General features: G+C 34.5%; 1 protein-coding gene across 3 annotated transcripts in view; it reads left to right on the top strand.

Annotated features, from left to right (window-relative positions):
• The window catches only part of SYT14 (synaptotagmin 14), an 88,207-nt gene that overhangs the window by 43,245 nt on the left and 31,131 nt on the right, over window positions 1–13,831 (top strand). The gene's annotated exons all lie outside the window — the stretch shown is intronic.

Below are 13,831 nucleotides of genomic sequence, written 5' to 3'. Positions count from 1 at the left end.
AAGGTTAAAAATTAGATACATTTTATTCATGTTAAAGTCACACCCAGCTTATTTAAAGGCAGCTTTGACTTAGAGTTGCAAGCCTGAGGATATTGATTTGAATTATGCATGACTGTCTGGTATGCAGTTCCATTAGCCTGCTGGATGGATAATGTAAACATGTTCAGAATTTTAAGTATCCTATATGAGCAGCAGGTTAAAAATAGAGCTGATAAGAGCATGTGTATCTGAAAAATCCAAATCTTGGAGAATGAAACTACAAAGGGATCATGTCTTCAAGAGGCTGACTTCAGGTGTGAATTTCTTTCCTTTGAAACTGCTCAGCCTGAACAAGTACAGCTGATGTGTGTGATTTGAACAGGTGACATGATTGCTGTTGGCTACTGCAAACCATTGATATCTCTACCAGAAAACACACTCACAACCAAAAGGCCAGACCAACCCTGTGGCTTTTGGCCAAAAAGGAGGGGTTATGTCTGTTCTGGTTTAAATTGGTCAAGATTTACTCTAGTGATCAAGCTAATTTCTTCACATCTTCTAGGAAGATATGATTTGCAATGGTGTTTGATTTTGCTCAAACTTTCTGTGGCTTTCTCTTCATGGTTAATCTAATAAATTGTTTGGTTATCCCTGTGTTCTGCTCAGTCAGTAGTTTGGTAGCAGAAATAATGACTTCTAAACTTTGCTTTTAAATCTTCAGCACTGTGCTAGTAAGATTTATAAACAGTATTTTTTTAAAATTTTGCCCAAGTTCTTCCTGTGAATTTTAATAGAAAAAACCCACTACTCTGGAGTGAAAAGTACGATGTCATCTGTAAAGATCTGTTGTATTTCCAAGTGCTTCTGTTGCATCTGTAGCGTTTGTGGCAATTAGATGAGTTAAATGAAAATAAAAAAAAAATTATTACTGCACTTATTTTCAACATCTGATCAATACAAACCAGAAAACTGATCTAATTTTGCATTAATTTTTACCTACCTTCTCAAAACTATTTTTCTTGGAATCCTTTGTATTTAGCATTGTTAAATACTGTACATAATGCCAGAATTGAACTATTTTTAGAGTGTAAGAATGAGAGAGAATAATGATGTCTTTTCCTTGGACTTTACAATTTTCATTTACTTACATCTTAATATAGCAATAATCCCATGAAAATTTGCAAGTATATGTATGACTTAAAGCTGTTCTTGATGATGTTGATAATACTGCTCTGATATATTTTTTCTTTTCTTCTCAACTCTTGGTTCATGGATTGTATATCCACACAAAAATGTGGCCAGCAGATAATTCTTGGGTAGCACTGGTAAAATTTGAAAAGATGCTTTGTGCTGATGGTCATTTTCCCTCTTAACTGGGGAATAGTTAATCTGTAAAGAGATGGGCATCTAATGCTCTCCTTCAGAGAAACTCATCATCCTGCTATTTCATACTATCTGCTCTCTTGACTGTTTTCAGAGTGAAATTCCTTTCACTGGCAATAAGAGGCACTGCTCCCAGTCATCTGATTGTCCTGGTGCCATTTCTTTCCTGTTAAGAGAAGGCAGAAGAAAAAAATCTTTTTTCTTTAGAAGAAAAAAATCTTTTGAAATAGCAACAGTAGTTGTCATAAGTGTTAAAGGCAATCTGTTGGCCACAGAAGTTTAGGGAACTACTGTGGCAATTTCCAGAGAACTTCAACATTTTGAAAAGGAGGAGCTTTAGAGGGATAGTAACAATAGTAGTTATTGCTCAAAAAAAGACTATTTTGCACTTTAACTCTTCTCAGAGAGGACTGTGGGGAATCTCTTGTGTGTTTTTGTGCCCAGTGAAGATAATCCAGGAGAATATTATACAGAGGAAAAATAATAGCATGTGTAACAGTGAATGTAATAGCCTGAGTACTGAGCCATTCTGTAAATATCTCCACTGTTCCAGATGCTCTTTTTTTTTTTTTTTCTTTTTTTTTGTAAGTGGTACTGACATAAAAGTGCAAAACTGTAATATTCTGGTAGCACAGACAGCTTAGCATAAATGCCACAATGTAGCAGTCAATTTTGAGATCCTTTTCTCTAGCTTTTCTAGCTTTTTTCTTTTAAAAGAAATTTTCAGGGGACAAAAAAAGAAGTGAGATTTAATTCTAGTTGAAAGTTCACAGTAAAAACATTATGTGGATTTTTTTGTCCCCAAAAGGAAGTTTGAGACAGTTAGAAGTTAAAGGTTAAAAGAAATGCAGGGAAATATAAGTCTAGCCTACACTGACACTGTTAGAAAAATAAAAGTATTTAATGTTTCTTTGCTTCATAAAGTAAATAATTTTATGGAAAACTTGTGGAAAAATTGCAGAATGATACAGTTATTTAATAATACGAGCAAGGAGTAAGAGTCTGGGGCTTATGCATCAGTGTCTCAGATATTATACTTCAAATTCTCTGTATTTTAAAGCAGTGTTGAGCCTGTGGATGTGAAGAAGCCAAGTATGTTTTTTTGTTGAATGTTTTGTTTTAATACTTGGAGAAGTTTAGATAACTGTGGAAAAGAGGCAAGAACAGAATTTGTCTACTCAATCTTCACTGTCTTTCTTGCCCTTAGTTGCCACCATGGCATTTATGCAGTTGATGTCTTTCCAATGATTTATTGCATTGAAAGTTGGGAGACAGTTCTGAGTCTCTGTCGAGTTTGTATTACAATAATTTGTTTTTCCTTCTAGTTATTCCCATTTTCACACATAAATTCAGATTATGCTATCAGCACTTGATTTTTGAATACTGTGTAAATTTTGCTGTCTCAGTGAGAGTCTTTTGTTTTTAAGAAGAGGTCAGAATACAAAAACCATAATGGGAAAAATCTGTTTAACTGCCCTCTTCTCCACTGAATAAGTACAAATTATTCCCAGCTTGTTGGAAAGCAATCTGCATTTGAAAATGTCCATAAGAAATTGCTACAAAGAGGGAGTTTAGGGGAGTTCTATTTACTCTAGTTTATGCATCATCTCAGAGTGGCATGCAGTGTTTCTGCGACTCCTTTCAGAAAAGCTCATCGAGATTTGCTGTGTTTTACAAGATGTAAAATATGTGGATATATTGATGTAGAAACACTTAAATTCTGTCAACTCAAAATAAGCAGCAAACTCAGAATGATTCCCATTTTCATTTCAACACTGTTTCAGTGTTGGTCAGATTAAAGTAATTTATGTCTGTACCTTTTTTTTTTTTTTGTTTTCCGTGGGCAAAAGTCCTAGATTTCAGACAGAAAAAACCCTGCTTGTTTATTTCATTACAAATGGTACTATATGGCATATTTGAGTGGTTTTTTTTTTTTTTTTTTTTTTTTTTGGGGTGGGGAGGGGGGAGTGGGAAGAGGAAGACAAACACTTGGAGGGGTTAGATATTCATACTGTATAGATGGCTTAGATTCCTACTGTGCCAGTTTTCTGCTGTTCGATAAGGCACACAAAGCAGTTGTGGGAGAAAGCATATCACTTGTATCCATGGTAACTCGAAAGATACTTTGGAACTCAAAAGGATGGAATAAGCCAGAGTAATAGGTCTCATTATAAGGGCAAAATACATAAAAGGTTCAGGCATATGCTTTTAATTAGTTGCCAAAAATAGCTGGAATCGGGGATGATGCAATGAAACAATAATTCTTGGTGTTAGAAATGAGCAACACTTGAAATCTAAAAGATTTGCTCAGATGAAAGGCTTTATCTTACCATCTTATGGGTATTTAGTCCATGAATACTAATAGGTTTGCAATGGTTTCTTAATCATGCTTAGGACATGAGAGTGCACACTGATAAAAGCTCCTGCAAGTCTCACATGACTGTAAGTTTCTGAAGTTCCATAGTGATGTTAATTCTCATGGCTGTGATGCATCTTCTTATGAATAGTATGTGCAAAGCATTCTCTGCTGTCTCACAAGGGCTCTGCTGGAAAAAAATAATGTAATGTGTGCTTCTATATAGGGATAACAAACAAGCCATTGAAAATGAAGATTAATTTGAGGTTAACAATCCAATATTTTTCAGAATAAGGTGCTTTAATTAATTTTAAAATAAGAAGGTAAACATTGGGGAAAAGTGTGGAAACTTGAATGGGTAGACTAGAATGGAATACCAGAGAACAAAAATAGGGCAATATATGAAGTACAAGATATAGGATATTTGAAAAACCATTTTAATAAAAATATTTTAACACAGTGAATAATTTTGAAGTTTTCTATTTGAACATCAGTGTTTGTAAGGAATCCATCTTGTATTGCAGTGCAATTCTCCACATTATTTCCTCTGTTGCTATAGAAACTAATTCTAGTGCAGCTGTGATCGCTTATCAAAATTCTAATGTTTCAATAACCATTTCTTATTTTGAGTTATTTAAATAGCCTTGTCTTACTTTGAATCAAACTGCACATTTCATCACTGCTGAATTGTTGACTGGTCAAAATGTTAATGCAAAGTGATGGCAAATGCTGTGGGGTTGTGGTTTGGGTTTTTTTTTTTTTGCTATCTAAGCTATCATACTTATTGTTAAAGTTGGAATAACAAGCAAATTAAGGCTCTTTTCACTTGTTAAATTTCAAAGGTCAATATTTGCTGTCTAACATCAGCATTTTGTAATGCACATTACTTCCCCACTGTAATCTCAATTATATTTAATATTACATCAAACTTTAATGGTTACTGGTACATGGCCATGGGTGGGCGTGTGTGTGTGGGGGTGTGTGTGTGTGTATGTATATATGAGTGTTTACATATATGTGTGTGTAAACTATTTTTAAGATGCTGTTAACCTAAAAGTATATGTCTTGACGTTTTCATTTTGTTGAAATAAAATTTTCAGTGATACTATAGTAGAATGCCACCAGTTAGCAAAGTATTCTGGATCTCTTTTGCTCCATGTATTGTTTGTTTCTTTGGAATTGGGTTTGGGTTTTTTTTTTTTTTTTAGTGCTGGTAGTGGTGGGTTTTGGGGGTTTTTTGTGGGTTTTTTTGGCTGGTTGGTGGTTTTGTTTGTCTGCTTGTTTCTAACAATGGAAGCGCTACACTGGTAGGTAATGTGTATTTAATGCAGGATGCAGCAACGTTCTGATTGTGAACCATGTTAAACATCATTCTGCTGAATATGTTTTCAACTGTAAGGCACCAAATTATGAGGAAGGGTGTGATGGTAATTGGCCTGGAGTCACATGTTGTGTATTTCTGCTACTCTAACACACCTACCAAAATGTTCCTGCAGTACTTTTCAGGATAATCACTGACTTTCTAATGAGCGTACACTAATTTCATGTAGAGTGAAATAAATAATTTTCAATTTTGAAATTATCATACAAACATTTTGCAGCTGTAGCTGTCAGACTTTGATTACTAATTAACTGCTCTGCACCACCTTTAAGTCTCTTATTCAGCAAGCAGCATCAAACAGTAATTTCAAATTAGATATATAAATATTTTTCTAGTGTAAGAATGGTCTATGAGAAAAAAAATTTGGTGTAAAGGCATATTTTCACTCTGTGCCAATGACTAGTAGGTTTATTATTGTGATTATAAGACCATGACAAGTCCGTTTTCCAGATAGTGTTTTGGGAAGTTCAGAGTGTTGAGGATGACTGGTCCTTGATTGTTCAGTGCTGTTTGTTTGGGTGGATGACATGGAAGAGCAGTTCCTCTCCTGCTGTTTGCTGTGGGCTGAAGCATCGTGCTCTAGCTCTTAGGAGCCCTTATGCAGCTTGGCCACTGTTTTCTCATCCTCATAAGCTCTTGCTTAGCTCTTATGGCTGGTGCTGTATCTGAATGAAAATATCTTTACCTGCCAGACTCATATTCATTTAGTCTTGTCAAAATGCAGAAAGTTACCTATTTTGTGAACTGTATGACAACTATGGAAACATAGCAACACCTACATCATACATTGCATGTAAGCCTAGTAAAGCAGCTCGTCTGTGACAGTAGGAGGTCTCAGAAGCGCTGCAAAGAAGTGCAAGAAAGCAAGAAATTTAGTTTTGAATAATAGTGTTTCTTTATGCCTGGAGAAACTTGTTGAGACCTTGCTGGAGTGAGCAGAACAGACTGACATGCTCCCTGCTGGTTAATCTGTGCCTTTTCTGTGAATTCTTAGCCCTCTTACTGGGTGTGTGGAGGAAAGATATGTTGGCTTCGAAGCATATCCATTTCCTGTGATTTCACAGTGTCTATTTTGCCTTTCTTTTTCTGTAGAGTTGGCTCTGTAAATGATACCAGAACCATTCCTAAGCAGACTTTCTACAGATGCTAATATCTGAAAGGTTTTAGAGGAGTTCTTGACCCTACACGGAGAATTTTCTTCTGTTGTTGACCCGTTGGATGCTCCTGCCAACTGAGATCATAGTAGATTATTTTTCTGGGTTCTAGCTGCTTTTTTATTTGGTAAAGTTATGAGAAATGTTTCAAAACAAAACAAATCTGATTTTTCTAGAATGCTTTTACCAGAAATACTTTAATATACTGCAGAGAAGGCAGTCCATTTTACTAGAGCAAGTCACTGAGCCAGTGTGTCAAGGAGAGAAGGAGAGAAAGTGCCTGAATAGATGAGAGAAATCAAGGTCCTATGCAATTCTAGGGTCTGAATAAATAATTACCACTGTCTTCCCACCTAAAGGAAAAATAACAATAAATATAAAATATAAATGCAAAAATAAATGTTAATTGTGGGAAGTGTCTTGCCTATCCTGGAATGTAACTAGCTGTGTTCTCTAGGTTGTGCAGATTTTCACCTACAAATATGGATATTTCCACCCATCAGACATCACTGTTTTCCCTTTTATCTCTTTGCTCTGTTGACATTGCTTTTTTCTCAGATCTGAACTACTTTTTTGCATGTCATATGTTGTTTTATTTTCCCATTTCTCCACCTTTCTTCCTCTGTCATTTTTGCTTTGTTATTTTACCTGTTTGTAATTTTTCATTCCTGCTTGCATCTTGTCTGTTCTTTATTTCTCTCTCTGCACACTCTCATTTTCTATGCAGATCTACTAAACTTTTCTCTCTTTATTTCTTTTCTTTGTTTATTTGACAACAAACCACTTTTTTTTTTCCTGAATCATCGCACTACTTTCTCCTTTTGCCTTTTTTTCCATATTCCCTGTACCTTTTTTCCGACTCGCATGATTTATTTTTTATTTTCTGTTCCTTCTCTTCCACTGCAAAGCTGATGAAAATACTTTGGGGGTATATATATGGGAGGTTTTCATGTTGATGATGTTGTATTTATGGGAATTTTTCATTTTGCTGGCAGTATTCAAGTGAATTTTAGATTAATAATTTTAAAGCCTGAAGTATAAAAATTAAAAAAGCAAGCAAACAAAACCAAACTCTCAAAAAACAACAGAAGAAGTGGCTAGAGTACTAGTTGTAAAATACTTGGTTTCTGTTTTTCTGTTCCACAGTTCTCTGAAAGCTTTCAGCGATGAGGGGCACTTCTGAGCTAGATTCATAGCAATCTTTATTATCTTGTTTTCAGCCTGTACTTCAGTTCTCCATCCATAAAATGCCAAACCTGTTAACTTCTACTATTATAACAGTACCACAACCCACCATAATATATATTTCACTTATATCTGTGTTAACAGCTATGAGATAGCCAAATTGTGATCATATAGCTAGCTGAAGTAGATGGGCAGAAAATTTAAACCCTACTGAAATTGTTTATGCATAATCCTTTTGGTGCTGCTTTGTTAGTAACTCACTCCAACAGAGAATCCTTTGCAGTCAAAAATGCTGTGAAAACAAGGCAGAGGAATCAAGCTTTGTGTTCCTATTCTGTAAGCAATTCTTGATGCAGAGTATCTTTTATGGTTCATTTTCACCTGTTTCTGTTTATTAGTAAAAAATAGAAAGCTTAAATGGTAGGGAATTGTACACCCTTTTTTTTTTTTTTTTTTTTTAATTGCGAAATGCAAAATACATCTATCAGGGTAGAGGTATTTTTAAGAAACCATTAAGTTACTGCATTTTAAGTTGCAGAAGGAGTTCTCAATAACAGAGTAGCTTTATTTTACTTAAAATACAAGTATGGAAAAAAGAATGACAGAATTCTGATAGTTAAATACTGTAAGTATTGTATATACTGCTGAACAGATCTTGTGTATCTAGTAAATTAATTAAGATCTTGAAAGGGGAGTTTTGTGTCACTTTGAAAACTTTGTAATTTTTTATTTTTGTCAAATATCAAACAAAAATGTGCCTGAAATTAGATGCAAAAACATTAAAATGCTGGATAAAATTATCCACACAACACATTAATCTTGCTTTCTAATCATGCTTTGTTTCCTCATTTGAGACTGAACAGAGTGAGAGCAGGAACATAACAGGAATATTAGCTGTGTGTTACAATACTTCACTGGGAATTGATTTTAGACCTCTGTGGGATCTTTTTCACCTTTTCAGCACTTCATTGTTGCTCAACTCCTGTGCTTAATACCCCAGCTGTAGTAGAATTAAGCTGGACTGGAATTTGAGCTTTAATTTAAGGTGATAACTGTATCAAAAGAAGTATAGCAATGACAGGAAAATATTTCCTAAGTCCATATCCTGCTGCTACTGTTTGGAGGGATGAGGGCGGTGCTGCTGTGCACATACTGGTGAGAAATTGGGGTTCTCAGGGGCCTGGGATGCTTTATAGTGGGGGAATTTGCAAAGCTTTTAGCTGTTAAACTCTGAATTTCCCCTAAAGCATCCATAATTGCTGGTGAGAGAGCCGAATTTGGGAAAATTTTCACAGAGATGATAAAAGGCATTTCCTTGTCACCAAGATACTCCTAAGATTTCAAAGCTGGTTGTCAATCACCCTCAGCAAGCAGGACTTCTAGCATGTTTTAAAAGAGGGAAGAATAAATAAAAGGAAGATTCTATGAATTCATTTAACTTATTACCTTTTTGGAAGTGATATTTTTCTAACAATTTTGATAACTTGGAAAAAACAGTGAGCAGAGGTGCATAGGAATACCTGTTCATTTATCAAGTTAGCCAACATAGTGATCTGAAAAGAAGTGTAAAGGAAATTTTGCTGCTTATAAAAATAGTAAAAGTGTAACCAGCATCTAAATGGAACAGAAAATACATTTTTTTTTACCTGAATAGGCATATGCTTTTTCTAAGGAAATATAATTATGGAAGGGAAAGCAAACAATTTAACTTCTTCAAGATCACAGCTTTCAAAAAGCTTTAGAGCTGAATGGGGTCTCAGAAAACAAGAATTTTTAAAATTAAAAAAAAAAAAGTGTTCTGGAGCTTGATAGTCACGTCAATAAAAGATTAAAAATATTGAACCATTAGATTTAAGTATTATTTAGATGTATTCTGGACAACTGAAAAGTAGAAATACAGAACCAGGTAGCAGAACTCCTCCCTATTCCAATTAATATCAATGCTCTATAAGGAACTAGAGAATGATACTTAAATTGAAAACAAATTAATTCAATAGATGGCAATGTATAATTTTCATTGAAAGACGACCAAAATATTTGGGAAGGAAACAAAAGAATGTCTTTGACAGCTAGTTCACGATAATGCTTTTAATAATGTATTTGTACTTAAAATGTTATCAATGGCGCTAATTTTGGAAAGAGATTTTTTTTTCAGTAGTGCTGGGCTTTTTTGTATTGCTCTGTAAAACAGACCATAAATTCTTACAAATAAGAAGTGCTTTAGTAAGTACAGAGAGCAAACAGTAAATTTCTTTTTTAGGGAAACAAAATGCAGCTGTAATTCTTCAGGCTCAAAATGTAAACAGACACAGTAAAAAAAAATATACTATATGTGTTTCAGTTGGTCTTAGACCTTTCCTGTGGAAGAAAATTGAAGTTTTAAGGACTGGACATAAAGATAATTCTATCATTTTGAATTTCTTTATTTAAAAAGGAAAAGACAACCTTTTTACTACATGAATGACCAGTAGCATTAGCTTGAAAGAGTTAGGAAAATGCAGTGCTAAAAGCTTCAGGTGACATCAGGTGTAAATGACAGCAATGCTGTTTTGATTTCCATGGGTCTGGGAGTAGGCTCATAGTGTATGGAATTTTCTAAATATTAGGAAACAGAGTTATCTGTTGTTGGGAAAAAAACCCAGTCAAACAGATACGATATTTTTCCTTGTTTACGGTGAACTGTCTAATGTGAAATGGAAGTCTAAAATGCAAGAGGAAAGCAAATGTAAAAACAAAGAATTTTTTTTCTGTTGTCCACAATGACCACATACCACTCTTATATTTCTCTTTTTTCATTAAGCATGACTCATGCCATAACTCTTTTGGAAAAGAAATAGAATAATACCAAGGTAATTTGTTGTTCTGTGAAATAATTTGGGTTTTGTCCTCACAAAAATGCATGTAAGCTTTTAATTTTAAAGGAAGGAGAGGCCTGAGGTTTCATTCAATATTTAATATTTATATTTATACTCCCTGTAATGTGGGGTAATTCAGTCAACATAATATTTTTGGATGGTAGAAAAGTTCAAACATGAAAATTCCATTTGGACTGTCTATGCTGCCTATCAGAAATCTCTAAGGGTATTTAATCATTCAGAATAAGAAAGGTTTCTTTAATTTTTAAACATGTATTTCATTTTATGTTTTATTTAAATTGTCTTAACATTTACATAGAACCCCTTGAAGGCTTGAAAACTTGAATTTTACGTTTGATTTAAAAAAATAAATAATTATGTAGAAGAGTAATAGCAGAGATATGTTAGAGAAAGGAAAGATACTATTTGAGTATGAAGATATTCTGACAAGTACAAAATATGACTTGCAAAAATTACTGATTTAGGAAGTGACTATTTATTTTAAAGGAACTGGAAGCCAGATTCCAATAGGGGTGTTGTGATACTGTTGCCTCCCACAACAATGTGAATTTTTAAAGAAGTACTGTACATGAGAAACTCGAAGCTGCAGAAGTGTAGTTAATGATGGCTTATGGGAGAGGGGAGTTAAAGGCATAAGGGTAGTTTCTTTTTCCATGTTAAGAGATGGGTGTTCTTGGAATTACTCAGGAAATACGGGCTAAGGGATACTGGGTTGGTGCTGCTGCTGTGAACCTTTGGGAAAAATAATTACAATAGGAAAGTATAGATGCTGTAAACATGGGAAAAGGACATCACCAGCTGCATGGTGAGATGTGCAGCCTGGCATGGTCCATGAAGAGACCAGAACAGAGAGGAGAAATGAACAGCTTTGGAAGAAGCAATTTCAAGTAGTAACTGAAAACCAAAAGCATTTCTTATGATAAACTTCTGCATCTTTAAACTTTGATTCCCTCCCAGCAAAATGACTGAAAATTTTCTGGATTTTCTCATAGTTACCAACTGTATGTTCCAGAAGTGCTCAGTTTGGCCTAGGTTGCTGTGTCAGATTTAACTTGGGAGTCTCTTGAGGTTGATTGCAAGGTGTGTATCATCCCCCTTTGACTTGCAACCTGTCCTACGGGGGCTTAGGAAAACAGATGAACCTTCACTGCTTAACAAACAATACTAAAAAGAAGATATTTGTTTACTTCTGACTTAAATGTGCTGATGACAATTTGCATGCTGGAATGTCTGAATCTACCAGCAAAATGCTAATTGCTCAGGTTTGTCAGGTGTATCATTTATGGTTCTGGTTTCTTTAGCTATTAAGCAAGGTTCTTACTGTCACCATTAAGTGACTGTTTTCCCAGCTGACTGAGGGGGGATGAAAACTTTTATTTATGCAGTTACCCCTTTAAAAAGTGTTTATTCAAATATTCCTACTGACACCAATACATTGTACTCTCAATTTAGAATTTACCAAATACTAAACTCTAAACAAAATTAGCTTTGCTCATATCATGAGAATGCCTAGTATTTTCACATACTTTGGGTGGAGAACTGAATGTATGGTTCTTTCTATTCTTCTTTCTTTCTATTTGTCTTTTCTCTGTTATGCCATTTTCTGGCTGGTAGGAATCTCAGACTAAACCTGATTTGATTTCTCCATGATTGTATCTTACTTCCACTTCTGGGACATATGCTGGCTTGTTTTTCACCCTATCTAGTCCAAGGTGATGTGGTTATTTAATATGATTAATTTAATTTACAAATGAATTTACAAAAAGTACTTTCTATGTGATTTGAAAATTGCATAGAAGCAATGCAATTATTAATTTCAGATTTTCAGTGTACCTATTTCCTTGTAACTCTTTAGCAGATGTTACTAGCCACATTCAGTGGTTTTGGGAGGTATTCTTTGGCTTTGTCACAGTACAGAAGTATACATAGCTGTGTCTGAAACTTACACCTTAAATAAAAGGTACAAGGTATGTAACACACAGGGGTTTCATGTGTAAATATGCACCCATTTCAGATCATCTTGCCTTTCAGCTCCAAATGTTCTTCTCCAATACAACTAGTGATAAGCCAGCAAGCACTAGCAGTGTTTTTGTACTTTAAACTTTGATACATATGCAAAGTTTTTTTAGACAGGTTGTCACTACTTCTAAGTAATTTTTAAGGAAAATACCCAGTATTTAGTATGGCTGTATTCACTACTGTCTGTGATATCATTTGGCTTTGATATCATCAGTCATTAGAATGTCTCAATGGAATTCAAATCTTCATGGTTTTCAAAGAACTGTAACAGAAAATTTCATTTTATTGCATCATTTACTGTGGGGAGGGGGAAATGAAAATGAGAGTTTCACCTTGAGAATTAATTTGAAAACTTTTTTTTTTTTTTCTTTTGGTAGAGAAAGCTGTTGTTCAAAACCAGTTTATAACTCTCTAGACAGAGGTGTCTCTAGATTTTTAATCCCAGATACTTGGGATTCCTAAATTTTAAGAATTTACATGCTATTTAAGTTTGTTAAACTGAAATTTGAAAAATATGTAGTTAAAACCTGTCCCAGTGTTTTAGCTTTTTCTGAGATTTTTGAATCATAGCTGGTTAATAAGAATTTTGTCTTCACTTCTTCCATGCCTACATTAAAAGCACCTTTTCTGTCACACAACCTGTACAGTTTTCCCATAGGGACATATAATGGAGTTCATCAAAGTGAAAAAAGTGAGTCACACAGTCATTTATTTACTCATGTAAGACAATAATGGTGTTGATAACTACCTGGACACACTTTCATTTCATTAGACTATAGAAAAGCTAGGTGTTAAAAATTCTTATCAGACTTGATGACAAGCGAACAGAAAGAAACTCAGGGCTGCCAGGTGGTTACCATCTCATTTAATGCTGTTTGTTGCCTTTTGGCAACAATGAGAAGAGATACTATTCTTCTGAATTTTCTAAAATATTTAATGATATAGATTATGACAAGGAGGTCCAGTTTTCATGGTATAGGCAGTCGAATGATACACGTCTTTATTTTATTTTGATTAAAATATCAGTTTAGATTCTATGTCTATCTGATGGGTTTATCAGAGATGAGAGAGTTCCTGACAGTGGTTTCATCTTGTAGGAGTGTTTTAATTACTCTTTTGCCATGGTTCTTTTAGGAGCTGTTGAAATAGAGAAGAGCCCTGCATTCCCCTGTTAATACTTTCTTTAACTTGCTTGTTTGGTAGGTTTTTCTGTGAGTGAAATGGTATGTTTGGCACCAGAAAACATTTTTGCTTTGAAAATTTTATGTATAAGGTATTTCTTTATGTCAGGGGCATTGAAATCTTCATTGAAACCTCTACAGAAAATGTAAATGAAATCTGAGACAGTTCTTTACCTGTCCTTGACATTCCTTTCATTTCAGCTGCTGCACACCTTGCTCTCTTTTCCCAATTCTATTCAACTGTGTAATGCTGCATAGTAAAGTATGAGATAAAAAATTGAAATGTAATTATTTTGAATTAACTTTCTGTGTCTGTA

The sequence above is a fragment of the Haemorhous mexicanus genome, chromosome 3, assembly GCF_027477595.1.
Source record: "Haemorhous mexicanus isolate bHaeMex1 chromosome 3, bHaeMex1.pri, whole genome shotgun sequence".
Taxonomy (NCBI): domain Eukaryota; kingdom Metazoa; phylum Chordata; class Aves; order Passeriformes; family Fringillidae; genus Haemorhous; species Haemorhous mexicanus.
The sequence above is the reverse complement of the archived record's forward strand: the minus strand, read 5'-3'. Positions and strand labels throughout refer to the sequence as shown.